This window comes from Dama dama, chromosome 9, assembly GCF_033118175.1.
Source record: "Dama dama isolate Ldn47 chromosome 9, ASM3311817v1, whole genome shotgun sequence".
Taxonomy (NCBI): domain Eukaryota; kingdom Metazoa; phylum Chordata; class Mammalia; order Artiodactyla; family Cervidae; genus Dama; species Dama dama.
In genome coordinates, this window is record NC_083689.1 from 35,550,183 (window position 1) to 35,566,906 (window position 16,724).

Sequence of the window (16,724 nt, forward strand, 5' to 3'; positions counted from 1 at the left end):
CAATAAGTTTGGTGAATATATATTATCACTTATAGACACAAAATTGTAAGAAAATAGAAAAAAGTTTTTTTTTTCTTGTAATGAGAACTCTCAGGATTTACTCTTTTAACAATTTTCAAAAATAACTTACAGCAGTGTTAATTACATTTATCATGTTGTACATTACAACCCTGGTATTATCTTATAAATGGATGTTTGTATATTTTTGTTGTCTTCACCTAATTCCCCCTTTCCTTAATCCTCATTTCTGGTAACTTCAAAGCTAATCTCTTTTTCCATGAGTGTTTTGTTTGTTTCTTTTCTTTTTTTTGATTTAGTAGGATTTTCTATTAACATATATTTAATAAAAAATAATATCTACTCTGGCTCTCTTCTCCATTGCAAGGGGAAGAGTGATGAGATGTCCCTAGGCATCTGGACAAGCCCTGCCTCCAGGGCTCCCCTCAACCCCCCACTTTCCAACAGACTCTGACCTCCAGAGAGATGGATCAAAGTTACAAGTGCTTTAGGCCTTCCCTTGAGCTCCCCCAGCCCCTCCAACTTGTGCAGAATACAGGGGCCACCTGGGGAAAAAACCCTTGCCTTTTCTTATTCTTGGGATCCTTCATTCAAGTCAGAAAGAGGATCTGGGGGCAGAGAGTGGCATCTCTACTGGCTGGGTGAAGGGAGGGAAGGGACAGTGATGGGGGACAGGGCCGAGAAGAGGGATGGCGATGAGGTGGCCTCACTGCAGCCGGTCACTGCGGAACAAGTCCTCCACAGCTGGGTCAGGCAGCAGGGCGCAGGGGTCGCTCAGCACGCCGAGCCCCTCCAGGCCCAGTGGCTCCATGCGCAGCTCCTCCTCCAGCCCCAGCCCCAGCCCAGCTGCTGGCACCTCGAAGCTCAGCACTCATTCCAGGGCCGCTGCAATCTCCTTGGAGTTCCTGGGGAGGCGTCTCCTGTGAGGATGATGTTAGGCCCTGAGCCATAGTGGGAACAGTGGGTTATGTTCCGGTGGTTGAGGGCATGGGGGTCCTGGGGGCCACTCACCGGCCTCTCACCCCCTAAGGATCCAGGCCCTTCGGAAAAGCCAGAGGGATCCTGCACCAGCTGGTCGATGGGTCCCCCATGCTGAACTGCTCCAGGTTCCCCAGGCCGAAGTCACTCATCGACCGGTGGTAAGACTGTTGCCCATGCTCACTGGGGCTGGGTGGGTACAGTGTCCCACACTGCAGCTGCCTGCCCAGGGGCTGGCACCCTGAGGGCCACACTGACAGGCCTGAGAGGGCAGCCCTGGCCGCTGCAGAGGCTTTGGGGTGAGTGGCTGGGTGGGCAGAACCAAACTGGGGGAGGGGGCTGTAATGGATATGGAGGCAGCCGCTGGTTGGTGGGCAGCTTACTGGTATCCAGGGGGACGCCCTGAGTGATGGAAGACAAGGTGGGTGACATTGTTGGTGAAAACTGTTTGGGCAGTTGCTGTTGGGACCTTCTGGCATTGGCTGGGCCTGCAAACTACGGGGACTGAGCGGCACATGGTCGTGGCGGAGGAAGGCCCCGGGGGCAGAAGCTGAGTGAGGCGGGAGTGGCGGTGGGAGGCTGGTGGGGAGGGCGGAACCAGAGATGAAGCAGAGAGGAGGTGGAGCGGGCCCGGGAACTGAGTGAGGGGTGACCCAGGGAGGTGGCAGGCAGTGCATGGTGGGCCAAGGAGGAGGCAGGCAGTCGTGAGGGGTGACTGTGGGAGCCCTGGAGCTGGGGCTGAGGACCGCTCAGGGAAGCCTGGAGGTTGGGATTGCTTAGGGAGGACTGCAAGGATGGGTGGCTGAGAGGTGAATGAAGTCCTGGCACATCATAGCCCGGGCCCGGGCCCAGGCCCCCACTGATGCCCAGATGGGTCATGGTGTGGGTCACACTGGAGGGACTGTTGCCCCCCTCAGGCGGAGACAGGCTGTCTCTGCGTCCAGGCAGTGGGCAGTGGTGGGGGAAAGGGCAGGGTGGTGAGGTGAGGTAGGGAGCCTCCCGTGTTCATGGCAGGTAGGAGGAGAGGCACAGTAGCAGGCTTGTCAGGAGACAGGAAGATGCTAATTCCAGGGACTTCACAGGAGGAGGATGAGGACAGCTTCTTAGCATCCCATGGTTTCAGCAAGTGCTTACTATCAAGCAAGTTCTCCTCAATAGAAGGGACTTTGGAGTCCATCTTGCCATCAAGAAAACCTCCACCATGGATGGGCAGGACCCTGGTGGGTACAGGGCCTGGATAAGTGTCCAGAGGGATGGGGTTCATCATGCTTGTGTGAAGGACAGAGTCAGAGCTTGTTCTGTTAAGTGCAGATGGAAGTCGAAACAACTGCCCCTTCTCTGCAGGGAAATTGCCCCAGGGCATTGTCCTCCACTAGGTGGACGCCGGGCGAAGAGATAAAAAGGCAGGACCACAGGGAGAGCTGCCAATGTGGCGGGGGTAGCGGTGAAGTGGAGACACCATTCTTCGGGGATCTCGCTGCACCTGTTCCACCAGCCCGTGGTTCCCAGTGCTCCGAGATGAATCCAGAGGGGAGTGGAGGAACTCTGTAGCTCGGCCAGGCCACAGCCAATTTAGTGCACGCTGGGCAGAGAGCCACCATAATGGGAGCTCCTTGTGTATGCCAGCCGCAGTTTTTGGGCCTGTAACTGAGTGAAGCCGATGTCCATTATCACCTCCTCAAAGGCCGCTGTCTCCTCAGCCTCACACTGCTTCTGCAGCGTGATCTTCTCACTAAACTTAAGCGGATTGAAAGGTGAAGCCATGGTCGAACTGGCCCATTCTCTCCAGACGTCCACTTTCTCCCCCGTCCCGCCTCGCCACCCTCCCAATACAGGCCTCCACCTCCGCCATGGGCCCCAGCCCGGCTCTTCCAGCCATGACCGCCGCCACCTCTGAATTTTTTCTTTCTTTCTTCTGAAGTGTAATTGACCTACAACACTAAGTTATTTCCTGGTTATCGCATATTAATCTGATATTTCTAACTATACAAAATGATCACCATGATAAGTCTAGTTATAATTTCTCAACATACAAAGAAATTGTATTTACTATATTCCCCATATTGTACATTTCATACCTATGACTATTAACTGAAATTTCGTACTTCTTAATCTGCCTATTTCTCTCCCCACCACCCCTCCTCTCTGGCAACCACCTATTTGTTCTCTGTATCTATGACTCTGTTTCTGTTTAGTTATGTTTGTTCATTTATTTTGTGCTTTAGATGCCACATACAAGTAAAATCATGCACTATGTGGCTTTGTCTGACATTTCACTTAGCATAATATTCTGTCAGTCCATCCATATTGTTGCAAATGGCAAGATTTCATTCTTTTTTAGGGCTGAGTGGTATGCTACTATGTATGTATATATATAGTATTTTATATACATATATCTTCTTTATACATTCATCTGCATTTGGGGTGGTTCCATATTTTGATTATTATAAATAATGTTGCTATGAACACTGAGGTATGCATGTTTCGAATTAGTTTTTTTTTTTATTCAGATACATACACAGAAGTGAAATTGGTGAATCACATGATAGTTTATCTTCTTTCTTTTATTGAGTAAACTAAGCAGAGACATTACTTTGCCAACAAAGGTCCGTCTGGTCAAGGTTACGGTTTTTCCAGTGGTCATGTATGGATGTGAGAGTTGGACTGTGAAGAAAGCTGAGTGCTGAAGAATTGATGCTTTTGAACTGTGGTGTTGGAAAAGACTCTTGAGAGTCCCTTGGACTGTAAGGAGATCCAACCAGTCCATCCTAAAGGAGATCAGTCCTGGATGTTCATTGGAAGGACTGATGCTGAAGCTGAAACATCAATACTTTGGCCACCTCATGCAAAGAGTTGACTCATTGGAAAAGACCCTGATGTGGGAAGGGCAGGGGACAGGAGGAGAAGGGGACGACAGAAGTTGAGATGACTGGATGGCATCACTGACTCAATGGACATGAGTTTAGGTAAACTCCGGGAGTTGGTGATGGACAGGGAGGCCTGGCATGCTGCGGTTCATGGGGTCGCAAAGAGTTGGACACGACTGAATGACTGAACTGATATGGTCTGCTGTAGTGGTTGCACCAATTTATATTACCATCCATAGCATACAAGTGTTCCTTTTTTTGTCATATCCTCTCCAACATTTGTTATTTTTGGTTTTTGATGATAGTCATTCTGAGAACGGGGAGAAGATAATTCATTTTGCTTTTGATTTGCATTTCTCTGATGATTACTGATACCAAACATCTTTCCATGTGCCTGTTGGTCACCTCTATGTCTTCTTTGGGAACATGTCTATTCTTATATTCTGTCATTTTTTAACTGGGTCATGTGTTTGCATGTTTGACTTGTATGAGCTGCTTAAATATGATACATTAACTCCTTATTGGTCATGTCATTTACAATTAATTTTTATTCAGTAGACTGCCTTTTCATTTTGTTGATGGTTTATTTTGCTATGCAAAAGCTTTTAAGTTAAATTAGGTCACATTTGTTTATTTTCACTTTTGTTTCTTATGCCATAGGAGACAAATTCAAACAAAGAAGGCTATGATTTATGTCCAAGAGTTTTCTGCCTATGTTCTCTGCTGGAAGTTTTATGGTGTCTGGTCTTAATTTAGAACTTTAACTCATTGTCAGTTTATTTTTGTGTATAGTATGAGAAAATGTTCTAATGTCATTCTTTCACATGTAGCTTTCCAGTTTTCTGAGCAAAGTTTTTGAAAAAAAAAAAAAAAAGTCTTTTCTTCATTGTGGATTCTTGCCTTTTTTATTGTAGATTAATTAACCATAAGTACATAGGTTTATTTCTGGTCTCTTCATTCTGTTCCACTGATAAATGTCTGATTTTGTACCAGTACCACACTCTTTTTATTACTATAGCTTTGTAGTACAGTCTGAAGTCAGGGAGCCTGATTCTTCCACTGATGTCCTTTCTCAAGAATTTTTTGGTCTGTGGGATATTTTTTGTTTCCACATAAGTTTTAAAATTATTTGTTTTAGTTCTCTGAAAAATATCACTGGTATTTTGATTAGGACTGCACTGAATCTCTAGATTACCTTGGATAGTATTCTCATTTTAACAATGTTAGTTATTATAATCATAAGCACAGTATATTGTTTCATATGTATGTGTTATCTTCAAGTACTTTCATCATTGTCTTATAATTTTCCAAGTACAAATTGTTTATCTCTTTAATTAAACTTATTCCAAGGTATTTTAATTCTTTTGATATAATTATATATGTTATTTTTTCTTAATTTCTCTTTCTGATATTTTGCTGTTAATATATATTCAACAAATATATGACAGATTTCTATATATTAATTTTGCATCCTGTAATTTTACTGAAGTCATTGATGAGTTCTTATAGATTTGTAGGGGTTAGAGGAATTTTTATAGTATCATATCACCTGCAAAGTGACACTTATATTTCTCCTTTCCACTTTGGATTATTTCTTTTTCTTGTCTGACCACTGTGACTCAATTCAGTGAGAGTTGGACTATAAAGAAAGCTGAGCACCAAAGAATTGATGCTTTTGAACTGTGGTGTTGGAGAAGACTCTTGAGAGTACCTTGGACTGCAAGGAGATCCAACCAGTCCATTCTAAAGGAGATCAGTCCTGGGTGTTCATTGGAAGGACTGATATTGAAGCTGAAACTCCAATACTTTGGCTACCTGATGTAAAGAGCTGACTCATTGGAAAAGCCCCTGATGCTGGGAAAGATTGAAGGCAGGAAGAGAAGGGGACGACAGAGGGTGAGATGGTTGGATGGCATCACCGACTCAATGGACATGAGTTTGAGTGGACTCCAGGAGTTAGTGGTGGACAGGGAGGCCTGGTGTGCTGAGGTTCATGGGATCGCAAAGAGTTGGACACGACTGAGCGACTGAACTGAACTGAACGGATCTGACTTGGTTCTGTCAGAGCATTTTAATTTTCTTCATATAGATTTTTCATCTTCACTGAGTTGATTCAAAGGCATTTCCTTTCACATCGTTGTCTTAAACAGGGTATACTTTTCAATAAACTGACTATGCATGTGTGCTCCATCTCTCAGTCGTACCCAACTTTTTGCAACTTTTAATTTTATGTAATCATGGGGATCATATGGGGCTTATCTTTGGACACAACATGGTGAATTTTACTGCCACACTTTTAAGACTGAATAATACTTGTTTTCTGGTAATAATCCCACCTGGTCATAATGTATTGATCTTTGAAATGATAGAGTGCCTTGACCTTTCTTCTTAGTGCATGTATTTTTACCTGTATGCATTCTATAATTTAGCTCATTGATTCTTGTCCTTTCATCTACTTTTTTTTACTTGACATTTTCAGCCAATACTATTATCTTATTTTTCTTAATTAATGCTTTTAATATTATTCCCTATATTTCTTCTAGTCCTATAAATTTACTTTAAGATTGCTCATTTTATTACCTTTTGGTTATAGTGGTTGCTATGCTACAAAACCTTTTTTATTTCTTTTTTTCTTAATGTACTTTTTCCTGGAGACACTGACTGGTTGGCCTACTAATTTGAAGATGAATTTGTTCCCAAAGGAAGACAGCCCTCCTGAAAAAGAGAGCTTTCCATGAGGTGGTCACTATCCCTCATTCTGCTGTGCACACCATAGTTGGGGGTCTCAGAATAATCCTGATGTTGCCCCACTATTCCTAGTCAGCACTAGGCTGGAGGATGTTATTTTCTGCATTAGAAAAGAAAGCACTGTGGCACCAATCCACAAAACTCAATGATCAGAAGACAGTTCAGTTCAGTTCAGTCTCTCAGCCATGTCAGACTCTTTGTGACCCCATGGACTGCAACATACCAGGCCTCCATATCCATCACCATTTCCTGGATTCTACTCAAACACATGTCCACTGAGTTGGTGATGCCATCCAACCCTCTCATCCTCTGTCTCCCCTTTCTCCTCTTGCCTTCAATCTTTCCCAACATCAGGGTTTTTTCCAATGAGTCAGTTTTCACGTCAGGTGGCCAAAGTATTGGAGTTTCAGCTTCAACATCAGTCCTTCCAATGAATATTCAGGACTGATTTCATTTAGGATGGACTGGTTGGATCTTCTTATTGTCCAAGGGACTCTCAAGAGCCTTCTCCAACGTCACAGTTCAAAAGCATCAGTTCTTTGGTGCTCAGCTTTCTTTGCAGTCCAACTCTCACATCCATACATGACTACTAGAAAAACTATAACCTTGACTAGATGAACCTTTGGTGGCAAAGTAATATCTCTGCTTTTTAATATACTGTCTAGGTTGGTCATAGCTTTTCTTCCAAGGAGCAAGTGTCTTTTAATTTCATGACTGCAGTCACCATCTGCAGTGATTTTGGAGCCCAGAAAAATGTCACTGTCATTGTTTCCGTTGTTTCCCCAACTTTTTGCCGTGAAGTGATGGGACCAGATGCCACGATCTTAGTTTCCTGAATGTTGAACTGTAAGCCAACTTTTTCACTTTCATCAAGAGGCTCTTTAGTTCTTCTTCGCTTTCTGCCATGGGATTCTCTAGGCAACAGTACTGGAGTGGGTTGCCATTGCCTTCTCCCTCAAACATAGCAGTAGTGCTTAAATTCAAGTGCTAGGAGTTTCATCACGTTGCCTAAATCAGTTTTCATATCTCAATTTGGATCAGTATAATGATTAAAAAATTACTAGTAGAAAAAGTGCATTGAGATTTCTGATTCCTCAAAATATGGTAAGCTAGCATGAATCTTTTTTTTTTTCCCTCACACAGCCTCCATTATTGACATGATACAGAAGGCCTAAGGAGGCTGATGGGTTTGTTAAACTCATAAAAGTGAGAAACACCAAAGGTGACAAATACAAGGTGGTTGGGTAACAGTGTTTGCTAAAACAGCATCCAGGAGTGGAACAGGGCAAAGGATATATGTATGTGTGGTTGGGAAAAGGTTTTTAAGTATGCCCTTGTCTTCCTATCCAGAGATCAAATTGCCAGCATCAGTGGGATCATCAGAAAAGCAAGAGAGTTCCAGAAAAACATCTACTTCTGCTTTATTGACTACGCCAAACCCTTTGACTGTGTGGATCACAACAAATGTGGAAAATTCTTAAAGAGATGGGAATACCAGACCACCTGACCTGCCTCCTGAGAAATCTGTATTCAGGTCAAGAACCAACAGCTAGACCTTGACATGGAACAAAAGACTGGTTCCAAATTGGGAAAGGAGTACGTCAAGGCTGTATACTGTCACCCTGCTTATTTAAATTATATGCAGAGTACATCATGAGAAAAGCCGGGCTGGATGAAGCACAAGCTGGAATCAAGATTGCTGGGAAAAATATCAATAACCTCAGATATGCCAATGTGACTTAGTTTAGTATTTTACGAGGTCTAATAAGATAACAAGATCAGAACTATACAATTTCACTGTATCTAGCCACACTCTGTAAGAACCATAAATAAGCTCACTTGGTCTCCAGAAGCCTTCAGATAGCCCCTAATTGCTACCTTTCCTAAAAATCTAAGGAAAAAGTACTAAGTTAGTTCATATTGCTACTATCGCATCTACTAACATTCTCTGATGGAAGTATTTTTTCTCCCCAAATACAAGTATTCAGTTTGCAGGACTTCCCTGGCAGACCAGTGGTTAAGACTCTGAGCTTCCACTGTAGGAAATATAGGTCAGATCCCTGATCAGGAACCAAGATTCTATATGTCATGTGGTGTGGCAAAAAAAAAAAAAAAAAAAAGTATCCAGTTTTCTTGGTGACTCGTGGGCTTTTAGAATATCATTCCTGACACACTTTATCTGTTTTCATAGTTGTCTGCCCTCCCTAGAACGTTGCACATCTGTTGCTTTCTAGACTCTATTTGACTAGGGAGTGTCTGCTTCCTTCCCCACACTATCAGTGAGGAAGCATTAAAACTTATTTAATCTATAGTTTAAAAATCAGTTATAAATCATTTATAATTTATAAATATATATAAATTACATAAATATAATTTATAAATATCAGTGTATATGTCCCCTCATTTAATTTCTATTTCTACTGCTACAGTTCATTTATAATTAGTCTAACACACAGCTTATTGGAATCTGTGTTTTCTTACGAGAAACAATTGATATTGGGGTGTTTACTAACAAATATTAGCTGGGCCACATTCTGGATGACTCGAGTTCTGTTCTCTCACCTAAAATTGAAATATCCTGTCCAGGGGTTCTCCCCACATACTGGGGATAAGGTGTGGGATGGTGTCCCCTTCCTTTAATTCAGAGCAGATCTCTTAAGATAAAGCTCTGTCCAAGAAAAGCAACCCAGTCATTCAAGTTGGCCTCTTTCCCTCTTCCACCAGTAACAATTTCCAGGTCAAAAAGAAACACAAAAAATAACAGTATGTTAATATGAATTCACAGGTGAGTTTGGGGACTTCACCAAGTCATGATGTACCTGCCTTTGCTAGTTCCAGGTTTATGTCCTCATTCTTCCCTCCTTGAGTGGTCATCATTCTTGTTTGCTGTAATATCTGGGGATATTTAAATGATACTGGTGGTCTTCTCCCACCTTCCCTTGCTATTTCTGCCCTCACCCCCACCAAGACTCTTATTTAATTAGTCTGCAACATGACCTGAGCATTGTAATTTTAAAAAGCCCACCGACCAGATGATTCTAATATGTGTTCAGGGTGTCTAGTACTTCACTAAGTTTTTCTTCCAATCTGCATCTAAACCCAGTTGTGAGACCAGATGTAGGTTCTTTCTCAGAGATCAGAGCCAACTACATAAATAGTGGCATACTGTGCAAAATTAAAATATGGAACCCCTTTTTAAAAACTGTTAAGAATTTCAAGACTGTGGAGACAGAGTATGGAATCAAGCATGGTTTCCTTCTAGTCATGGGGCCCTGGTCACAGGTATGACAGTGATTGAGCCAGTCCTACCTGAAATCTAGTGGTCAGAGTTAAGAGCTTTCCCTCCTGTGGGTTGTAGTTTTTTCTCCATACTTATCTGCTTCCCTACGCAGGCTCTTTTGTCTATTCATCTATTGCTATGATTGCATTATTCTGCCCCCAGGCCCTACCTGATTTGCTTGGTAAAGGTGGTATTAACAGCAACTTGAATTGTGGAGTATCTTCTATCTCTTTCCTTGGATACTCGCTTTCTTAAGTATTATTGTCTTCTTTTTCTTATTTGGTTATTACTAGGAAATTTTAGGGATATTTTTAACAGTATAGCTTTTCCACATTTTTACCCAGAAGATACTTTTGCAATTTTGATTTTATTTTAATGTAACCTGTTACATTTAAGCAATGAAATCATACTTTTTGATATGAAAATTAACCAGGACAAAGAGAATGAGAAAATGATCCTAAATCTGTTCTTGTATAAGCCACGGTTATTTTTAAAACAAGTCTCCCATTGTGTGCTAAAGAAATATGAAGTATAAGGTCACTACTAGATACTTAACATGTATACAAAATTCTGTATGACTTTCGGGACTAATTTTCCTCTTGCCACACTTGCCCATTTCAATTACAGCTTCCTCCCCTTCGCTGCACCTTCCAATAACTTAAGTAAGGGACAACATAGGATTCATGTCTGGAAAGAGATACAAGAATCATAGAAACATAGTCCATAATAATCATCACATCCCTCAAGATGAAAGCAGTTTTGACTCTGGTGTCAGGGTCGGAACTGAATTTCAGGACCTAGCATTTTCTTTCCTTCAGAAAGATGGAGCTGTCAGCACCTCTGACAGGTCCCTGAATCTAATTCTCAGCTGACCTTGCGGCATGCCGTGGATTTACAATACTCAGTGAGTGGGGAAGGAGCCAACACCACTGTGATATAGTGCTCTGTCAATTAACGTGGGAGAAGCCTGCTCATTCTGGATCTCAGGAAGACTTTAATCTTCTAGACTGGAGCTGAAGTTTATATGACATGCAGATGTAAAAATCTCTGGGAATTCAGCTGCCAGAGGCTCAGCAAGAACACACTGAAAAGGAAAATAAAGGCCCGCTAATGTGAAATGTATAATAGTGAGCCTAACAGGTTAATGTGATTCTGGTAGATGTAGGGCAATCCCCTTGCTAATATGATTGCTGAAATAGTTCTTTCCTCTCTTTTTAAGCATGTTCTTTCAATTCTTCAAAGTCAAGCTCAAGTGCAATGCTTAAGTAAAGTTTTTCCTAATGGAATCTAACACTATTTTTTCTTTTTCTGAACTTTTCTTCCTATTGTTGGTTTTGCTGGTGTTGATTCACACACACACACACAGACACACACACACACACACACACACACACACATGTGTATTCTATCCTGTCAAATCACTCATTTTTGTATGTTAAAAAATAAATATAAAAGGTATTTGAATGGTTGAATATATGTGAAGTTTATATGATGCGAAGAGCTGACTCATTGGAAAAGACCACGATGCTGGGAAAGACTGAAGGCAGGAGGAGAAGAGGATGACAGAGGATTAGATGGTTGGATGGCATCACGAACTTGACATGAGCTTGAGCAAGCTCCAGGAGATGATAAAAAGACCGAACAACAACAAATATATGCACTCTGTCACACCAACTAGAATGTTTAATCCCATGGGCAAAATCAATGTACAAGCCCTGTATAGTCATTTTGTTCCTAATTATGCTGAATGCAATGCTGTGACCCTATCATTCAACATTCAGTAAAAGTTGGTGGTGTTGGATATATGAAAAGTAGAACAGCTTGTCAGTTCTAAACAAAGAATTATTTCAAATATATATACTCCTTGTGAATTTGGAATAAACTTAGTGAAGCTAACTTTTCTTAATCAGATTTAACCTCTACTTTTTACCTGTTTAACTATACAAAATGGTAAAAAGTAGGGCTTCCCTAGTAGCTCAGTTGGTAAAGAATCTGCCTGCAATGCCAGAGACACGGGTTCGATCCCTGGGGTGGGAAAATCCCCTGAAGATGGAAATGGCAACCCACTCCAGTATTCTTGCCTGGAGAATCCCACGGACAGAGGAGCCTGGTGGGCTACAGTTCACGGGATTGGAAAGAGTCAGACACGGCGGTGCGACTTTCACTTTCTCTTTCACAAAAAGTAGAAGGAAAGGAGTAAAGAAAAATCAGAAACACAGTAAAGCATGGCATTGTGAGAGGTGAGTGAAATCATCCCCTTCACTTCCCACACCAGTAATGTGAACCAAATCTCACAGGTTAGTTTTCTTTTCTACTTGCGTGGTAGACATGTTTTAAATGTCCACCCAAACACAGTTCCATAGGAAAATTTTTTCTTATAAGAAACAAGGCAGATCTTGGGGTAAATGAAGTAACAAACCAATAAAAATACCTTTACCAAATACCATAGACCCAGGGTGTTTTTCCCAGGTGTGTTTCCCAGGGTAAACATAATGAGATAATGCATTCTTTTTCCTAATTTTAGCACAATGGCAAATTTAGTCACTTGAATTCTAGTTTTTATAAGAGAAAATACACCAAATAGTTTCTAAATTTGAATTTTTTAAAAATATCATGTTTAATAAAGAAGAAATAACATATGCTGTTACCAGGAATTTATTAGGAAATGGAATGATTGGATAGTTTTAACAAATACAAGAAAGGTATCTTTAAAAGATATGTCTTTTAAGAGATTTCTGTATCTTAATTTTGAGTCCTGCAACTTCACTGAATTCACTGATGCACTCGAGTAGTTTTCTGATAGCATCTTTAAAGTTTTCTATATATATTATCAAGTTATTTGCAGACAGTAACAGTTTCACTCCTTCCTTTCCAATTTGTATATCTTTTATTCTGTTTTCTTCTCTAATGATTATGACTAGGGCTTCTCAAATTACGTTGAATAAAACTCTTGTCTTACTCCTGAACTTTGAGGAAATGCTTTTAGCTTTTCACCACTGAGTATGATATTAACTGTGAGTTGGTCACATTTGGGCTTTATTATGTTGAGGTTTAGTCCCACCATGTCTATATTCTGGAGAATTTTTATTAGAAATAGATGTTAAATTTTATCAAAAGCTTTTGCTGCATCTATGGAGATGCTCATAGTTTTATTTTTAAATTAGTTAACATGATATGTCACATTGATTGCTTTGAGAATATTTAAAAATCCTTACACTGTTGGAATAAATTACACTTGATCATATTTTATGATCCTTTTAATGTATTGCTGGATTCAGTTTGCTAGTATTGCTAGTATTTGGTGGAGAAAAATACATTGTTGGTGGGGATGTAAATTGTTATAGCCGCTGTAGAAAACAGTATGAAGTTTTCTCAAAAAAATGACAAATAGAACTACCATATGAGCCAACAACTCCACTTTGGGATATATATCCAAAAGAACAAAAGCACTGACTGGAAAAGATACATGCATCCCAATGTTCATGCAGCTTTATTTACAATTCCTAAGACATGGAAACAACCTAAGCAGCCATCAACAAACGAATAGGTAAGGAAGATGTGATATATAATGGAATACTGCTCAGCCATAAAAAGGAGGCATTCCTGCCATCTGCAGCAACATGGATGGACTAGCAGAGCATTCTCCTAAGTGAAATAGGTCAAACAGAAAAAGACAAATACTGTATGTTATCACTCATATGTGGAAGCTAAAAAATACAACAAACTAATGAATATAACAAAAAAAGCAGCAGACTTACAGACATAAAGACAAACTAGTGGTTACCAGTGGGGAGGAGGAGGGGCACTATGGGGGGGGGAAGGAGGAGATTCAAACTACTGGGTATAAGATAGGCTCAAGTATGTATTTTACAACATGGGGAATACAGCTAATAATGTGTAATGACTATAAAGTGAAAATAACCATTAAAGTTGTATAAAACTTAAAAAAATAAAATTAAACTCCTGCAGGAAAATAGTCTTTTCATAAGAAAATTAACAAACTATTTGAAAAGGAAAAAAGCAAAGAAAGTAAGAAAAATATAATGTGAAGTAATCCGTGTTCATATAATTCACAAATACAAGTTGTAGATATCAAAGTATTTTACATACACATAAAACCAGGAGAAAGAAGAAAGTAAGAAATTCACGTTGAGTATTTCCAATGAAAAAGGAAAGTTATAATAATTTAGATTGAATTTTCATAATCATTTCCTTACACCAAAGTATGAAATGCTTATAAGTGAAACAACTTCTTAATAGTGATCAAGTTAACTCTGGACATTAGAAAAACTCATGAAAACAGTATTAAATCTATTTAAATACTTTCTAGGATATTATAAATTAATACAGCAGGACATGCTAAGATTAAACATTTACAGTCTAGAATTATCTTCTTAAAAATATAACTTTTTAAAATGTCAACTAAGATATTATTATTATGCAGATTTAAAGTCATTTACCAAAAATTACATTTTTATTAGCATTTTACGCACTTTGGATACTAAACAGTTATGGTGTGTATTCCTGACATTTTATGTAGAATTCATAGTATAAACCCTAAGCTAAAAAGTCTTTACAGACACTCAAAATGTGTGTTATACACACCATTTTGGGAATCAACAAGTAATTTTATTTTTTAAAAAATGACTTCAATAACTCATTCCAAAGAGATTGCTTCATTCTAATAATAGTGAATTTTAGAAAATATGTGCTGCATTTGTTCTGAATTAAAATGTTCTTCTGGTATTTACTTATTCTTTCTTACTGTTTTCCCTAAGGATACTTATACAATAATGTGTTCACTTATACTGGTTTACCAGAAGGAGGGAAAAAAAGGGTAAAAATTTACAATATATTTTACGACCAAAACCTCCAAGATTCCTTCAAATACTGCTGCAAGGAGGCATAACCATTTTTCTTTTTGTGGTAAAATGGAAGCATGTGCTGTTTTCCTTCACACAGAGCAAAATATCCATGGTCTTTTTTTCTTTCTTTAAAATATTTCTACTGATTTCCAAAAAATTTTCCACCACTTATCATGAACACATGAAGTGGTTCTATGGTTGTGCTAAGGTTAACTCATTATTTCATTCTCTGTTTGCTGAGATTAGTGTTGATTATTTAATTTAGAATGTTACTTTAAAAATACGTACAGCAAAGGCTTCCACCACCATGGTGGGCATATAAATAAACATAGTAAAAACTGGAAGTAACCCACGTGTCCACTGATGGATGAATAAACAGATGTGGTGTGTGTATATATAAATATATATATATATATATATATATATATAATGGAATATTAAGTCATAAAGAAGAAGGCGATCAGGACACATGCTATACCACAGACGAACCTTGCAGATATTTATTTATATAAAATAAATCAATTACAATAAAATTTTCTATGAAGGACATAAAGTAGTCATATTCAGAAACAAAAAATAGAATGGTAGTTGCCAGGGGCCAGAGGGAGGGGGATAGGGAGTACTGTTTGGTGTGTAGTTTCACGTTTAAAAGATGAAAAGATTCTGTGGATGGAAGGTGGTGATGGTAGCATAACTGTTAATGTAGGCAATGCCACTGGAATGCACACTTACCAATGGTTAAGGTAAAAAGTTTTATGTGATGTGTATTTTACAACAATTTTTTAAAAAAATGTTAAGTGCTCTGAAAATAAATGAGTATGCTGACCTCATGAGTTGTATAGTTGGATTTAAGATCGATCTTTGGAGTCAGAGTTGTGTTTGAAATTTTTACCATAGAATGACTGTATGTTTTTGGCCTTGATGGTCTTCAATAGCAAGGGAATACATATATATTTATTATCATGCTGCCCTGATACACAAATGAGAAAACATCCAGCAATTTCTCTCACAGGGTAATCTTTTACAAGGCAAATTGTAATATGAACTATTAGGTGATGAAGAGACTATATTTGCTTTATTCAGACTACTCTTTCTTTGATTCAAACTGGATCATATACTTCCAGCCAAAATTAAAAACTGTAGCTGGAGCACAGATGTTGTATTTAAGAAGTGTGTATTCCTAACAATAGACAATAAACATAGGAATTAAGTAAGAAATCTGTGCTAAAGAACTGATGGCCAAAAAAGGAAGCCACAAAATTCTTGAACTAAAACTAGACAAAATCAATGCCAGATTTGCTCAAGGAAACTTGGATTTTATGCCTACACACACACACACACACACTTTGTTATTAAAACATTATTTACAAATAATATATCAAATAAGAGGTTTATACACAAACTACACAAAGAACACATACAACTCAATATCCAACAACAACAACAAAAAAAACATAAAAATGGGAAGAGGATCTGAATAGAAATTCTTTCAAAGAAGACATAGAGATGGCTAACAAAAACATGAAAAGATGTTCAGCATCATTGCAGGCAGATTCTTTACCATCCGTGCCAGCAGGGAAGCCCAATAATACAGGTGTAGTAGCCTATCCTTTCTTTAGGGGATCTTCCTGACCCAGGAATCGAACTGGGGTCTCCTGCATTGCAGGCGGATTTTTACTAGCTTACCAGGGAAGCCTGATTAAAGTCAGTCAGTCATGTCCACCTCTTCGTGACCCCATGGACTGCAGCCTGCCAGGTTCCTCTGTCCATGGGATTCTCCAGGCAAGAATACTGGAGTGGGTAGCTTTTCCCTTCTCCAGGGGATCTTCTCAAACCAGTGATCGAACCCAGGTCTCTCGCATTGCAGGTGGATTCTTTACCACCTGAGCCACCAGGAAAGCCCAAGAATACTGAAATGGGTAGCCTGTCCCTTTCTTCAGAGGATCTTCCTGACCCAGGAATTGAACT

The 16,724-nt window shown here is 39.7% G+C and overlaps 1 pseudogene; it reads right to left on the minus strand.

Moving 5' to 3' along the window:
- Positions 1-724: 724 nt before the first annotated feature.
- Positions 725-10,774, minus strand: LOC133062802 (CREB-regulated transcription coactivator 2-like; annotated as a pseudogene).
- Between the last annotated feature and the right edge of the window lie 5,950 nt (positions 10,775-16,724).